The following is a 17645-nucleotide window of genomic DNA, read 5'->3' on the forward strand; positions in this document are numbered from 1 at the left end:
AAAGAATGCAAATAGATCCATATCTATCAACTGCGTAAAATTCAAGTCCAAGTGGGTCAAAGACCTCAACATAATAAAACCAGATACACTGAACTTGGTAGAAGAGAAAGTGGGGAATAGCCTTGAACTCATTGGCACAGGATTCAACTTTGAGGACAGAATACTGATAGTGTGGGCACTAAAATAAACAATCAATAAATGGGATCGAATGACACTGAAAAGCTTCTGTAAGGCAAAGGACACTGTCAATAGAACAAAAGAGCAGCCAACAGAAGGGGAAAGATTTTCACCAGCAGCACACCCTACAGAGAGCTAGTATCGAAAGTTTGTAAAGAACTCAAGAAACTTGATATAAAAAAATCAAATTAAAAATGGGGTACAGATCTAACCATAAAATTCTGAACAGAGGAGTCCCAAATGGCTGAGAAACACTTAAAGAAATGTTCAACATCCTTAGCCATCAGCGAAGTGCAAATCAAAACTACTTTGAGATTCCATCTTCTACCTGTCAGAAAGGCTAGAATGAAAAACACAAGTGATAGCTCATGCTAGAGAGGATGCGAAGCAAGGAGAATACTCCTCCATTGCTGGTGGGAGTGAAAACTTGTGCAGCCACTATGGAAATTAAACATGATTCCTCAGAAAATTGGGAGTCAATATACCTCAAAATCCAGCTACTCCATTCTTGCACCAAAGAACACTCCATCCTATCTCAAGGACACTTGCTCAACTACATTTGTAGCAGCTTTATTCACAATATCCAGAAACTGGAAACAACCTAGATGTTCCTAAATTGAAAAACGAATAAAGAACACGTGGTACATTTACACAATGGAGTATTACTCAGCTGTTAAAAAAATGACATCATTAAATTTGCAGGCAAGAGAATGGAACTAGAAAAAATCATCCCGAGTGAGGTAACCCAGACCGAGTGGTATGTGCTCACTTATAAATGGATATTAGCTTTTAAGTAAAGAATAATAATGCTATACTCCAGACACAGAGAGGCTATAAGTATCAAGGAGTGCTCAAGGGAGGATGAATGGATTTCCCTAGGAAGGGGGAATAGAGTAGATTTGGTGTGTGGACTGGGAGCATGTGGGGATGGGAACATGTGGGATCAGGAGAGGAGTTATGGAGGAAGGTATGGAGGTAGAGAGTACTAGGACAGATGACTAGAATCAATGAAGATGACTCTAGCAAATACTCCTAGTAATGGGGGATATGGACCCTGAACTGGCCATCTTCTATAACCAGTCAAGGATTCCAGCAGTGGGACTGGGACATCAACCCAGCTATATGACTGCCAACCTACAATTTGTCCTCCCTACAAAGATGTGCTGTGGTAATGGTGGCACAGAACTTGTGGGAATGTTCAAACAATGATTGGTCAAACTTGAGACCCACACTACAAGAGGGGAGCATGCTTATCACTATCTGGATCACCAGGAACAGACCTAGGATAGAACCAAACACAAGTGCCAGAAAAAAAGTCAATGGAATGATTCCTAATGATATTCTGCTAGACTCATAGATTGGTGCCTAGCCCAGTCATCATCAGTGAGGCTCCATCCACCCACTGATGGGAGCATATCCAGAGATACATAGCCAAATACTAGGTGGGGCTCCAGGAACCCAGGAAAGGAAGGGGAGGAAGGATTGTAGGAGCCAGAAGTTGGAGAACACCATGAGAACATGACCCACAAAATCAACTAAGTAGGACTCGTAGTGGCTCACAGGAACTGAAGCAACAATCACACAGCCTGCATGTGTCTGAGCTAGGTCCTCTATGTGTATGTTATGGTTGCTTACCTTGGTGTTCTTGTGGGATTCCTAACAGTGGGAGTGGGGGCTGTCTGATTTTCTTGCCTGCTCTTAAGACCCATTTCCTCCTACTGGGTTGCTTCTGGCAGCCTTGATATGAGCATTTGTGCTTAGTACTATTGTAACTTGGTATGTTTTGTTTGCTTGATTTCCCCAAGCTTTTTTATGAAGGGAAACAGAGGAGGAGTGGATCTGAGGGAGAGAGGAGAGGGGAACTGTGAGGACTGGTGGTAGGGTAAACTCCCATTGGGATGTAATGTATTACAGAAGAATAAATTTAAAAATTATGAAAAATGCTCTTCTATTAGCAAAGAGTAAATGGGATATGAAATTAAAAGCACATTAATATCTATATGAGTTTATAATGTAGTACAATTATAACACTTAAGGAAAAACAGAGGACTAATGCTTCAAGACTCAATACAAAGATAAACCAATCATTGATATTTAGTATTGATGGAAGAATTTTAAGGGATGAATGGCAAACAATAGTAGGGCTAGGAAGATAATCACAGAAATAGAACCAGTGATTCATTGACAAAAGATCAAAGGCAATACCATTGAGAAATGATAGAAAATCTTTTTCAGCACATGGTAGTGGAAACACACATCTAAAGCTACATACAGTAAAGAGAAAAAAGAAAATTTAACACTGAACCTTGTCTTTAAAACTTAAAATGAAACATAATTTTGGGCTGATGACAAGTAACACCTTGTCACACAATGCTGGAATTGGTAGAAACAAACTTGGGATAGTTGAAGAGCAATTATCCTATGATATGAGTGAGCCAGACGGTGGTGGCGCATAACCTATGTCCCAGCACTTGAGAGTCAGAGGTAGGTGGATCTCTGTGAGTTCGAGGCCAGCCTGGGCTACAGAATGTGTTCCAGGAAAGGCGCAAAGCTATACAGAGAAACCCTGACTCCAAAAAAAGAAAAGAAAAAGAAAAAAAGATAACCTGTGATATGAGTGAAGAGAAGAAACACTGATTTCAGTAGCAAAGATGGAATGGAAACACTTTAGAATTCAATGTAAAGGATAGGGCCCAGTGTCCATTCCAGAAGTTTTAGCCTTAAGCAGAGAATTTTCCACTCCAAGTACAGAGTGGTGTATGTATACTGATTGGAATAAAGGGTGAAGACAGAGATGGCAGAGAATCAGAACACTGTATACTGACACTATATGAAAAACAGAACAAAACCCATTACTTTGTATGGTAATTTTATCATTTATAATAATAAAAAAGACAGAATATCTACAAAGTTTTCATTGCACTTTCAGTGTCAGATAAAGAGAAGAGGAGGGAGGGAAGGAGGGAGGAAGAGAGACTGAAAGAGAGAGATAGAAAGATAGAGATAGAGACTGTAAGAGAAAGAGGGAACCACATTCAACACTATACTCATTGTGTTTTCTTGGGCATCGTGTTTTGTTACTAAAATATAAATTAAGCCAAAAATCAAGACATATAGCCAAAGAAAGAAAAGCAAGACAGATTACAGAAAGGGTCCATACTTATGCTCACAATCAGTTATGGTAAGTAGTCAGATTCTATACTTCCTCTTTAGGCAAGCGACCTCCTAAAGATAGCCTGTTTATTTGGGTTCAGATGAGTGACCACATAGAGTCAACCTCTGCATACCTGCTCAATGTCATTACTTTTATATTTCCCTTAGTTAGTGTCTAGTTTTAATAATTTTTTGAATTAGCTTTGTCCTGAAACTTGTGTTGTTTCTACTGTTTCAGTTTATTTCTATTTACTTTTCCTTCTCCAGTGTTTTCCTCTAGTGTTGCTCCAATACTAACTGTTACTCTTTTCTGCTCATGTCCTTCAAAACTAATATCTTAGTATATACAATGCTGTATAATTTCTTTTTTATTCATTCAAAGAGATTTTAACTTTAATAGAGTGATGGATAAAGTTATCTTTTAGTGTGTTACCTAGTATTATTTTGCAATGAAACCGGAAAATTTTTATTAATGAAATGCACATTAAGATAGTCCCATTCAGTTGCACAAAAATGTTAAATAATGTCACAAACACAAACATGCAATATCTCTTAATTTCAAGCTTTCCAGATATATCTTGTTTAGGTGTAGGATTGTGTAAATGACCATTACTTAACCTATGCCAAAAAGTGAGCCTCAGACTAGTGGCTACTCTCATGGTGTTTCTTTTTGTAATTCCAATGCCAGCTGTTCCTTTGGTTCCAATTCTTACTGCTTTCTTCTTCTGGACACTTTCCTCTCTTCATTTCTTCATCTAGAATTACTGTTTGGAGCAGAATGGTAAATGTTTCCTTTTTTAAGAACCATATTTGTGCACATGTGTTCATTAAACATTCAAGGTACAATGCAATCTTGTTTCTTTATTCTCCAGAAGTTATTGGACTTGAAGGAATTAATTTTTTAGAAGTTGATAATTTTTCTTACTGGTCCTACCTATCAGTTGTGGTTGTTTACGCCATTAGCACATTACTCTCATAGTAGTGCTGTATATCATAACCATTGACTTGAATATATAGACTGATGTTTGAGTTAGTGGGCTATACCTCCATTTCAGTGGAGAGAAACAATACTGCAACTCTACATTCTAGTCATTCTTGAATATTATAAATACTTCAACTAAAAGCATATAGATAAATTTTAAAATGCAAGAAACTAATTCCAGAAATGAAAGACCAATACAGAAATACAAGAAATATGAAAATTCAAGATAGCACAAAAAATTACCAACTATAGACATGCTTAAAAATGATCAATTCAGCAGTAATAGATGGCAATGAGAGTTGATTGGATGAAAACTTTGAGAGTTCCAAAGAGTGAATATAAGAATATGCAATCAGGGTTGGGGATTTAGCTCAGTGGTAGAGCACTTGCCTAGCAAGTGCAAGGCCCTGGGTTCGGTCCTCAGCTCAAAAAAAAAAAAAACAAAAACAAAAACAAAAACAAAAACAAAAACAAAAAAAAAAAACAAAACCAAAAACAAAAAAAAAGAATATGCAATGAAATCAAAGAGGACATAAATTGATTGAATTATAAAGGAATAGAATCAGATAATTGAAAGAAGGATATCAATACAGGATATGAAACTGGATTTTAGTGAGGAAATAGGAAGAAAAAAATTAAAATATTGGTGATGAAAAGACCAATAATTAATTAAAAAAATTAGTGGGAAACCAAAAGAGTTGATGAATGACAAAACAGTATATCAAGGCTTGTAGCCAAGATAGAAGGTGGGAAGTTTGGAACATACATGGACATATGAAAGGGCACATCTGAGAAACATGTAGTCAACAGTATAGTAAATGAGAACAAAGTAATAGTATTTGCTTTAAAACCAGGATTGAGACAAGAGTGTTTATTTCCTACAGGATATTGAAAGTATCAATTGAACCCATCAACAGAAATACGATGATACTGTATCCTTTACTTACAATAGGGAATTTGTCCTGATAAACCCATCATAAATTTTAAAACATGCATTTAATTCATTGTGCTGACTAGCTTTTGTCAACTCTACACAAGCTAAGGTCTTTTGAAAAGAGGGAACCTCAATAGAGAAAATACCCCCACCAGATTGGTCTGTGGGGCATTTTCTTGGTTGATGATTGATGTGGGAGGGCATCTCACTGTAGGGAGTGCCACAACTGGGTTGATGGTCCTGGGTTTTATAAGAAAGCAAGCTGAGCAAGCCAGTAAGTAGGGTTATGCTGTGGCCTCTGGTTCAGTTCCTGCCTCCAGGTTCCTGCTTCGAGTTCCTGTCCTGACTTTCCTCAGTGATGGAGTGTGACATCAGAGTTGTAAGATGAATTAAACTCTTTCCTTCCCACATTGCTTTTGGTCATGATGCTTTACCATAGGAACCTAAACCCTAACTAAGACATACACCTAACCAACTAAACACCACAGCTTAGCCTAACCTGTCCTTGAAGTCTTACCAGAGTAATAGGGCAAGAGAAATTAATAAGGTGTACAAAAAAGAAAGGAAGGAATCAATGTTTTATTATCTACAGATGATATGATTCTATACATCAGATACTCTAAAATCTCCACTATAAAACTTTTCTAATTGAAAAACACTTTCAGCAGAGTATTGTAGATTAATTTTAAAAGGTTTTATTAATAAAAAAAAACTCAGAGCCAAATATTGGGGTAAATTCTAAAAGATCAGAGAAGCAGAACAAGCCACAGCTAACCTCACCTTACCAATTCCTCAGCTGCTCTTTTTTCCTCAGACTGAAAGCCTCTGAGTCCTCACCAGAATGGAATTCAGCTGAACTACTGCTAAAAGCCTAAAAGTTTAAAAAGCCTCTAGTTTCTAGTCCTCATGCCGTATAAATCTTTCTGTTTCCTGCCATCACTTCCTGTGTGTCACCATGCCTGGTTGTTTCCAGTGCAGCCTTGAACTCACAGAGATCCGGATGTATCTCTGCCTCCCAAGTGAGAGGATTAAAGGTGTGTGTGCCACCATTTTCTGGCCTCTATGTCTATCTAGTGGCTGTTCTGTTCTCTGACCCCAGGTAAGTTTATTACGATGCACAATATTGGAGGAACACAATATCATCACATTTTCCCCTTTTGTCTAAAATAATAAAAGAAGCTTATAACTAATGTAAGAAAACTATATCCAAAACTATATATAATTACAATAGGTATACACAATATATATAGTCAAGAATTACGTTAACATTTGACAGATTCAGACAAAAAATTCCATTATATACATTAACAATGTCCAGTCCATTAACATTTGACAAATTCAGACAAAAATTTTATTATTTATCCTATTTTAGTAAGTCCATTCCAAAATTGTATACAATATACAAAAATCCAATCCAATGTAAAATATTTAAAACAAGTAGTTCCTTTTTAAATGTGGATTCAATAATCTACCTTTTTATCTTATTATATCCATATTCTCTCTTTTTTCTTTTCATAGTAGATTCAATAATCTACCTTTTATCATTTTTATATCTTTCATTTTTCTTTTTGGAGTAGAGTCAATAATCTACCCATTTATCCTATTATTTCTATCTCTCTTTCTCTTTTTTCTTTTCTTTCTTTCTTTCTTTCTTTCTTTCTTTCTTTCTTTCTTTCTTTCTTTCTTTCTTTCTTTCTTTCTTTCTTTCTTTCTTTCTTTCTTTCGTTTATTCGAGACAGGTTTCTCTGTGGTGTTTTGGTGCCTGTACTGGATCTTGCTCTGTAGATCAGGCTGGCCTTAGACTCACAGAGATCCACTTGGCTCTGCCTCCCAAGTGCTGGGATTAAATGCATGTGCCACCACCACCCGCCCCCTCCCTCCCTCCCTCCCTCCCCCCTCTCTCTCAAGGATGACTAGACTGCTACTCACATCACCAGTGAGGCTACCTGGAAAACAGGACCCCAAGAAAGACATGAGGATTACCCAATGATGGAGAAGATCCCAGCTGGATCAAGAACAGAGAGGGAGAACAAGGAATAGGAGACCATGGTAAATGAAGACCACATGAGAAAAGGAAGAAACAAAGTGCTAAAGAGGCCCACAGAAATCCACAAAGATACCCCCACAAAAGACTCCTGGCAATGGTCGAGAGACAGCCGGGACTGATCTACTCTGGTAATGGGATGGCCAAACACCCTAATAGGAGTGCCAGAAACACCATCCAAGGACTGAGGAATCTGGATGCAGACATCCATGGCTCGGCCCCGAGTGGAGCGCCGGGAGTCTAATTAGTGAGAAAGAGGAGGGTTTATATGAGCAACAATTGTTGAAACCAAGGTTGGATAAAGCACAGGGACAGATAGCCAAATGAATGGAAACACATGAACTATGAACCAAAGGCTGAGGGGCCCCCAGCTGGATCAGGCCCTTTGAATAGGTGAGACAGTTGATTGGCTTGATTTGTTTGGGAGGCATCTAGGCAGTGGTACCAGATCCTGGGCTCATTGCATGCATGAGTTAGCTGTTTAAAACCTGGGACTTATGCAGGGACACTTGGCTCAGTCTGGGAGGAGGGAACTAGACCGGCCTGGACTGATGCTACCAGGTCGATCTCAGTCCTTGGGGGAGGCTTTGCCCTGGAGGAGGTGGGAATAGGGGGGTAGGCTGGGGGGAAGGGGAGGGGGCAGGAAGGGGGAGAACAAGGGAATCTGTGGCTGTTATGTAGAACTGAATGGTATTGTAAAATAAAATAAAATTAAATTAAAAAAAAGAGTAGATTCAATAATCTACCTCTTATCTATAGAGTATTAGGGTACTAAATAAGCATGAAAAATACCAGTAATTTTATAAATACTAATAACGAACTTGAGGAGAATGAAATAAAGAAAAACATCTTATTCACAGAAAATGAATGGATAATAAAAATATGACATATACACACAATGTGGTTTTATTCAGTTATAAAGAATAAAATGTTTTCTGGAAAATGGATAAAGAAGGAACCATTGTATACAATAAAATGAGCTCAGCAAAGATAAAAATATATTTTCTTTATTTTATTTTATTTTCTGTCAAGATTTTACATAGATAAATGAAATAATTTGTATATGAATATGTAATTTATATGAAATAAAACTAGAAATAAACTGTGTGGAGGGACTCAGATTAATAGCACTTGCTGTTCTTACAGAGGACCTGGATTCAGTTCCTAGCACCCACAGGGCAGCATACAATCATCTGTAACTCCAGTTGTACAAGATCCTGTGTGGAATTCCAGGATCAAATGAGTTCATGGAGTATGCCTGCACATGGAAATCTCTCAACAGTTTACAGTAGGAGTCAGGCATTCATTCCCAACTTGGGTTGAAAAACTTGGATCCACTTCATAGGGACAAAAGGTCATGTCATTTCAAAAGCCAACAAGATTTTTCCTACCACCCTCTTCTCCCCCATTCTCCACTCTCCAGAAAGCTGGTGCAAATATATGTTGTTTTGTTGACATCCTGTCAGCTGATAAACTACGGGATGCACCACCTCTGCTGCTGTGATATACACTCCCTCCCTACACCCACTCTGCACAGGGATTCTTTGGTATTTGATAATGCCTGCTTGCCCTCATTATGACCTGTGTATGCAAATTAGGTGTATTTCATCTTTTTCTTTGTCTTCAAGCTATATATAAATTAGCCTGTTACCCCAATAAAGAAACTGCCTTGGGCACAGACTTCGAAACTTTTCTTTTCTCCTATGTACTCACAGCCACCTATATCCTAGCTTCTGTTCTCCCCTGGGTCTTAAGACCACAGGCTGGCTGGGTAGTGTGGGGACCAGGGGGAGGAGAACAACAATTCTACTCCTACTTCAGGCCTCCACAAGCCCTAGATATGTGTGCAATGTCCATACACACATGCAACAAAACACTCATATACATAACTAAAAATAAATAAATCTTAACAAAATTTTGTGCAGAATAAAAGGGACAAGGTGATAGGAAGTGGAGAAGGGATATGATATAGGGAGTGAATATATTTAATAGGGCCATTTTGCAAAGTTTTTTCATTAAATTGTTTTTCTAAAATTTTCTTTTTCCACTCTCAATTAGATTTTGCATATAGGTCTTGGGCTGACAGACTTAACTTCCTTCCCTGTAACCAGGACCTGATTGCAAGCATGCACTATGGACTGCCATTCAGTCATTTATAGGACCTCACCCTTTCTCTAAAATGTATGAGAAGGGACCTTCACTCTGCCTTGTGGTTCTGATATTTCTCTAGAGTTTTTGCCATGCTTCTGTCTGCTTGTCTGCCTATGGCATTAATAACCTTTTAAATACATAGTATATGAAAAGGACAGACCCCTTGGACCCATAACATGAAACCTTTCAAAATATTAAATTAAATGATATACTTGAATGGAAATATCTTTATGAAACTTATTATCATCTATAATGTAGATGTGTGAATTTTAGGGAATTAATAAGAGGCCATGGGTGATGTTTAAAGTGAGGGGAGATACAACACATTGATTTAAAATAGTTCAAAGATAGTAATGGGGCATATGTGTGTGTGGAATAAGTACTGTGGGTGATGAGAGGGCAGGATGGAGAAGGAATATATGGAGGGATAACTAACACTGAAGATCCTTCAAAGATGTCATTAGGAAATCTGCTACTGTAGATGCTTTCTAAAATGTGTATGTGCACATATTTAAAAAGAGTTAAAATGGAGTTACTCTGTAAGTGGGTGATCATTCTTCTACTAGACACCACAGGCTGGCAAAAAATAAAACTGAAAAAACTACATTACCCTTTTTGGAGGTGTTGATTAGTGCGGTCTTATAGAACCCCCAAACATTACAAGTTATGGTCAATTCTCCTGTTTTCAACATAGAACTTGATGATAAGACCTTTTTCTGAAGATACTGCACACTTGCGTCTTAGAACATGGGTAGATCAAGCTGGTACTTGCTTGGGAGCTTCATCCCTATTGGCTAGCTTTCACAGTGCTAGAAGTTGCTAAACATGCTGCTGGATTCTGTGATCTGGATGCCTTCAGGTATTGAACTAAAATTGTTAACTGCAAAAAGTTTTGGTTGTAAAACGTCTCTTAATATTTGGAAGTGAAAGTCTGATACCAGAATTTCCTTTTTTTGAACTTTTTGAGCTTAAAAAAATGAGATAAAACTACAAAAAGATTTTTGTTATGGATTTCTTCATATTTGGAAGGCTAGTACCAGAATCTATTATCTGGATTTTGGGACTTAAGAAATGAAATGAACAATAGTGATTTCGTTGCAATGGGACAATTTTGAGTTTACTTATAGTAATGACCTGGGAACTGTTTTCTGGAATTATTTATGTTAAAAATGTAACTGTTTAAATGAAGAAATTTATTGTTTCTACCTAGACTCAAGATGTAGTTTTGTATATGCATATATGCTGGTGATTCATGAATTGTTCTGTGCTAAAAATGGAACTGTTTTGTGTAACTGTTTATGTAAAAGTGGAATTATGTATAGACCTGGTTTTGTTACAAATGAAACTGTTTAAACGGAAAAGTTTGGGTTTTCTAAATAAGCTTGAGATTTTTAAAAAAAATATAAAGAAAAGGGAGAAGTAATATTCCTTAGTGTATTTAATTTTAAAAACATTTGAGTGAATTAATGTTATGTTTTGTTAGTAAGAAATGCAAATGGGTATACTAAGATTACTTTAAAGTGTAAAGAGTTTCATTAAGAAATTGCTTTTGGATGTTTTGCTAAAAGTTTTCAAAGTATTAATGGTTAGATTGAGAATATTGCTTTTCAATATGGGTTTGTAGGAATTTAAGTTTGGGTTTTTCTAACTAGGTTTGAAGTTTTGTTTAAAAAATTTATAAAGACCGGGCGGTGGTGGTGCATGCCTTTAATCCCAGCACTCGGGAGGCAGAGGCAGGAGGATCTCTGTGAGTTCGAGGCCAGCCTGGGCTACCAAGTGAGTCCCAGGAAAGGCGCAAAGCTACACAGAGAAACCCTGTATCGAAAAACCAAAAAAAAAAAAAAAAAAAAAAAAAAGAAAAAAGAAAAAAATTTACAAAGAATTATGAGTGAATTAAGAAGGTTGAATGTATGTTTGCAGAAATTATGTTAACTTATTGATACTAATGCACCCTGGTTTGAAGTTAAGGAAATATTTAAGTTTGTGTAAGCATCAGAAGTTTTTCCTATGTTCTGTTAGCAAGAAAATTCAAATGATTCTATTAAGAGTTAAAGTTGTAAGAGTGAGAAAATTGTTAACTATATGTAGCACCATTTATGTTCATTCAAATGGTTCTGTTAAGAGTTTGCTTTGAGTTGTAAGATTGGGAGAATTGTGACTATGTATAGCAATATTTATGTTAACCTGTTAATGGTAATGATGAAGCTAAGGGATTCTTTAAGTGTGCAATTGCATTAAGTTTTTGGTTTAGAAAGGGCTTGATGCAGCTGAGACTGCTGTAGTCACCTGGGACCCAATCCAAAAAATAAATGCCATCTTTATCATCCCTTACTCCCATACTGGGAGGTATAACAGCTATGGAGATTGCTGTAAGCTATTAATAACAAGATATATATATATATATATATATATATATATATATATATATATATATATATATATGGGGGCCTGTGGGAGCCTGTTTTCAGGTTCCTTGTGGCTTTACTCAGCAGGTCCTCATACAGAGGATGATTAGGACCATGGGCCCGAGTGCAGGTGTCTGAAATGGTCTGCACTTGGCTGTGCTTGCGGGGAGGTCTTTTGCTTTACCCCTTGGTGTTTCTATAAATGCCTTAGGGCAGAGACAGTCGCCCGTTGGAATAGGTTCCAGGCCCTCTCAGAGCTATCCTTTATTTTCTATCTGATTATCTCCACAATCTAAATCATTTTATGTAATATTTCCTGCTGCTCACACTCAAGAAAACTCTGGGGAAACTGTGGGGTTGGTGGGTAAATGCCCCAAACATCATAGAACAAACCAATCTTATCCCTTGGTATTTTTACAAAAAAGTTGAAAACTTATGTACACAGAAACATCTGCATACAGATGACACTGATGACTTTATTTATATTTGCTAAGTAAGATGGAGGTAACCAAGACATCTATGTGTGCTTGAGTCTGTAATATCCTTAATGGCCTCATGTGTTTGAACACTTGTGTCCCAGTTGGTGGCGCTGGTGGACTTAGATACCTCCCTTGTTAAGAAAACATTAACTCTTCACTTTTGCCTACAAAGTAACTGAAGCAGGATGAAAGTCTGACATCTCTGCCTTCATTGTATGCCTGTGCTTGGGCTGAAGATGCAGATGTAAGTATTGTTCTTAACATTTCCTCTTGAGGAACATTGACTCCCAAAAGAGGAAAACTCAATGGGATGAACTAATTACTTCTTAGATAAGGAGAACTTTTCATGACAGTCATGCTCTATTCTCTGCGATGGGTGAATAGATGAACAATTTAACAATTATGGGACAACACTGCTTGAGCGACCACCTTCTAGTAGCTAAGACATTGATGGATCCATGATGTATAGAACCACAACCAGACCAGGACTGTTCAATTATGCATACATTTCTCTCTGTCTTTAACTCTAAGTCTCCCATGCCAATACCCTGATGATACATTTAAGGACTATTGGTTCACCTGTATATGTTCATTCCAGCATGGCCAAGTAGAATAAAACCCTGTATCTTTTTTACCACTATCTATTTATTTAACATGATGCTAAGCCAAGGTACTTGGAACTATTATATCCCTGGATTTTATCCTAAGCCTTGGTAAGATCTTTAGTGTCAAGTTTTACTCTTGACAGATGAAATTCCTTCCTAAGTGAATTAAAAAACTAAAATGCTAAACAAGGAATCATGTAAGAGTTAGAAGAGTTCTGTGTCTGCTCCAACACCCTTTAACTAAAGACAGGCCAGACATAGCCCATTAAAATTCTAGTTCACTGCCTTATAAAAGATTTGTGTGATTATTTGCTCATGATTTTTTGTTAAATTCCAGATAGTAAAGGAAAACCTGCATTGCAGCTCCTGAACTCTGTCTGACCCTCCACCAGAGACAGGCTATAACTAACTCTTCCTTTTCCTCTCTTAGGTCAATTCAGGGAAAGCAATCTCTAAGTAGTTGATTGGCCCATATTGGCCTATTCCTAGTCATGTCTATTCTCCCATATAACAAAGATCCTGTTCTGGGTCAGCCATATGGTTCAGTGAGTATTTGCCACATAATCCTGACAACCTGATTTGATTCCCTAGAACCCACATAAATATAGAAGGAGAGAACATAGTCCACACAGGTGTCCTTTAACTTCCACTTGTGTGTGGCAAGTAAGCTTTCCCCATCATGCAAAACCAACACAATATTGAAAATATGAGAAAAGATTTCTTTTTCCATAGCTTTTGAGGTGTTTATATTATAGACCTTACTATTGGATTAGTTTTTCTGTTGCAAATGTCCCTTTCCATTGTCTGCAATAAATTTTCAAAAATGCCTCTCTCCTTACATGTGGTCTTGATTTTATTTGGTCATACAAATAATCAAGTTATTTTTTGTTTATTGCGTGTGTCCATTATCCTCTTAAAATTTTGGATTTATTATTAGTGTAATAGTTTTAAGTGTATTCAGAAATTTGGACTTAACATTGTCTCATTAATGTTTGCAAGCTTTCTGAAAATGGGGAAGTCATGGGGATAGTTCTCCCTCCCTCCCCCTCCTCCAAATGTCTAGGTCTCACTGTCGGTCTGCTTTTTCATGCTGTGACAGAAGGAGCAGAAACTATTGTTTTGCCTTCTATCTCAAGTTATTTCCCTCAACTTTTAATGATCCATCTCTTTTGCATGGTATTCTAAGGTCTAAAGAGAGGCACATGTCTCCCCACCCTTCACTTCAGCTTGCCTAATCACTTGCAATGTGTTTGTCTGAAAAGAAAATGTAACTTCAAGATGTAAAGATCTCAGGTCCAAATAAACCTTGTAAGAAAACAAGAAACTCTGCTAGAAGAGGAAGACTGCCCAGTGAGAAGTTTTCTTGTTTATTCTGGGCTTACATAAAATTCTTCCACATCACTAACTCTTTTTTTATCTTCCGTTTTTTCTTTTTCTTTCTTTCTTTTTTTTTTTTTTTTTTTGGTTTTTTGAGACAGGGTTTCTCTGTGTAGCTTTGTGCCTTTCCTGGAACTCACTTGGTAGCCCAGGCTGGCCTCGAACTCACAGAGATCCACCTGCCTCTGCCTCCCAAGTGCTGGGATTAAAGGCGTGCGCCACCACCGCCCGGATCTTCTTCCTTTTTTTCAAGACAGGGTTTCTCTGTGGTGTTTTGGTGCCTGTCCTGGATCTCCATTTGTAAACCAGGCTGGCCTTGAACTCACAGAGATCCACCTGGCTTTGCCTCCCGAGTGCTGGGATTAAGGGCGTGCGCCACCACCGCATGGCTAAGATCACTAACTCTTGAAGATGGGAGCTGTAGACAGTAAAGTCTGTTTTCATCAGGGTTGGCTTCATTTCATGTTTTCAGTGGAGCAGCTGGCAATGTGAACTTTAGAGTCAGTACCAAATTATGTTTGTGGCATCAGCATGCCATAATTACTGTTTCTCCAACAGCTCCCTTAAATTTTCTATCAATTTCTATTTAGCATTGTCTATTCTGTTTATTCTGTTTTGTACTTGTCTGTCCACCCCACTTCCCACCTACTCCTCCACTTACTTGTCTCCTTGAGGCCAGGTGGCTGCTCCAGAAAGAAGTGCAGGAGAGTGTGATCCTTCCTGGAGGAGGCAAGGCTGCAGACTGTCAGCTACAGTACAGACAGTGCTTTATCTGAGGGCAGGGGCTGAATTTACTGTCAGCAGGGCAAGCCTCCAAGTCCTCCTTCTTGATGGGAGGAGTTTCATGTTGTTCCTCTGTAGGTCATTAGTTGTGTCACTAAGGAGTACAGGGTCCAGTTTATAAGTAACTAATCTCATAAAGACATTAAGAATCCAGGTTTATTGAGCTTTGAGTGAAAAAGCAACAAGGGCAGGCAAGCTGGAGATCTTAGAAGCTTTAAGGAAGAGGGAGCTAGATGAGAGAAGAAAGTCATACTTTTAGAATCTGAGGTCAGAAAATCAGGCAGGTGCTGGGGGGATGACTCATTGGACAAATTGCTGACTATACAAGGATTAGGACCAATGTGCACATCTCCAGAACCAACATATATGTCATGCAGGCACAATAGGTGTATCTGATACCAGCACCCAGGAGACAGAGACAGCTAGGCATGAGCTAGCTAGCTAAATTAGCCAGAATTGGTTAGTTAGCTCCAGGTTCAGTGAGAATCCCTGCTTTCCTAGTCACTCTATGGGAGGAAATTGCCTGTTGTAATGGGCTTCAACAAAGCACTGCTTCTCACCTGTCCTTTCTGTCATATGGTGTTTTAAAGCTGAGGGAGAGGCAGTTGTGTGGTGCTTCCTCCCTGCTTTCACAAGTTTCAAATTCTAAGGAGGGGCAGAAGTGATACTTATTTTTATCTTCAGTGTTGCCAGGAACATAGGAGGGGGTGCAAAGCTGATCACAGTAGTGGAGTCCATCCTAAATGACGTCTAAGCCTGCGAATGTGTGACTGACCACCTATCAGTTGCAGAGAATGTTCATAAGCTATATGGATATTCAAGAAATCTGTAATGGTCAGACAGGAAGTGAGCTTGTCTGTCTGCTCTGGGTTACTTGTGTATGTTTAATGGTAATGGTTATGTTTGTCATTGTCAGAACAAACAAGGAAGATAAAATGCCTGACTACGAATATATTTCTCGGTTGTATTTTGAGTTTTTTTTTTTTTTTGAAAAAAAATGTAGGCCTTTTATACATAGGAATGTTTCTGAAAACCTCTCTTTTTTCAGTGTTGTGGTTCATGCCAGTAATCCTTTTAAGTTTGGAGTCTAGAAATCAAGGCCAGCATGGGCTAAGCAGAGAACTCAGTCTTTCACAAACATTATACTAAGAAAATATACAAAAATAAATAAATGAAAATAGCAAAACAAGGAATTGCTTGCTTACATGTTCTTAAATTATAGTTTCTGTCTCTTCTAAGTTGTAGGCAGACTTTATTCACACTTGGATTTAAAAAAAGTACTTTTTACATACATCCCCCACCAACCCTCCATGTCTCAAGAGGTCTTAAAGTTACAGAATGTTACATTCCAGCAAGGACTGGCCAAAGTCAAGTTCCCTCCAGTTAACAACACTATTTTTGTGTAGGCAAAGACAGAAGGAAGAGATAATACACAGTTAACATTTAGGTGTTAATCTTGTAAGCAGCTCTGGATACAAGAGGCATCTGTTCCCTGGAAAATTTGGAGAGATAGCAGATGGCTCCTTGATTCCGGATGCTCAATGAGATGAAAGAGAACATTTTCTTCTTCTCTCTCCCAGGGTTACAAGCATAGTCAGACCAATGTGCTAAACATGCCCAAGGGGCTGTTGCTAGGAATAGAGGCTATGCTGCCCATGTAAACAATGAAAGTTCTGAAATCACATAACAGCAAAGCATAACAGCAAAGAGAGCAAAACAGAAAAGTTCCTTCAAATCAGAGGTCAAAGAGGCTGAACCTGGGAAGGAATATAAAACAGACTACAAAGCACTTTTAAGCCAGAGGCCAAAGAAGCTCCAACCCAAGAAGGAAGCAAGAAAGTCCACAGACTCCGTTTGTTATGTGAAAGCTCTGTAGCTTTTCATGGATCCAGGAAATAGGAAAGTACTGAAGTGAAATCATTTTTCAGTCAGGAGTGGTTTTTCAGGCCTGAAATTCTAAGGCTCTCCAGTCACAAGCTGCAGTGGGAACTTCTGGGTCTGATAGGAAGTATCAACACTGTCTTGTCACACATGTTACCAAAACATCAGTACTTTTTGTTGTTGTTTGATTTGACATTATTATTAAAAAAAAAACCTGGAAAAAATTACACACCAACATTAACCAAACCCCAAGTCTATACACCTCCTTGAGCAGTCAGAATTTGCTTTATGAAGCTATAGGGATTTACATCAGAATTTGTACTTTCACTGATGAATATGTTTTGAGTCACTTGTCCATGACCAAACAACAAAATCCATGACAGAGTGTTGCTGCCTGGGGGACCAGTAACTAGACAGCCCAAGGCTTCAGTGCATATTAGACTTTTTTTTTTTATCTGAGGGGTTAGTTAAAAAGACACTCACACACACTCTCTTAGTGGTTTCCTTCAGATCTTTTCTTTATTCTTCTTTTGTATTCTCTGTTCCTTATTTTTCTGGTGATTTCCTTCTCGCATCCTTGATGTTTTTCTTCCAACTCTCTCATTCCTGATGTTTTCCTTCTAACTCATTTTAACTCACTCATTCTTGATGTTTTCCTTCTAGCCCATTTTAAT

At 38.0% G+C, this 17645-nt stretch overlaps 1 protein-coding gene across 5 annotated transcripts in view; it reads right to left on the bottom strand.

Moving 5' to 3' along the window:
* LOC102913863 (interferon-induced very large GTPase 1-like) overlaps positions 1-17645 on the bottom strand; it is a 192861-nt gene that overhangs the window by 9509 nt on the left and 165707 nt on the right. The window contains exon 1 of one of the 5 annotated variants that reach the window (XM_076549707.1): positions 14969-15430. The exons of 2 other annotated variants lie outside the window; for them this stretch is intronic. The gene's annotated coding sequence lies outside the window, so the exon portion shown is untranslated. Of the gene's footprint in view, positions 1-662; positions 795-3948; positions 4428-14968; positions 15431-17645 lie in introns of those variants that run through there. 2 more of the 5 variants (XM_076549731.1, XM_076549716.1) reach the window with 2 other exon arrangements.

The sequence above is a fragment of the Peromyscus maniculatus genome, chromosome 1, assembly GCF_049852395.1.
Source record: "Peromyscus maniculatus bairdii isolate BWxNUB_F1_BW_parent chromosome 1, HU_Pman_BW_mat_3.1, whole genome shotgun sequence".
In the NCBI taxonomy this organism is placed as follows: Eukaryota; Metazoa; Chordata; class Mammalia; order Rodentia; family Cricetidae; genus Peromyscus; species Peromyscus maniculatus.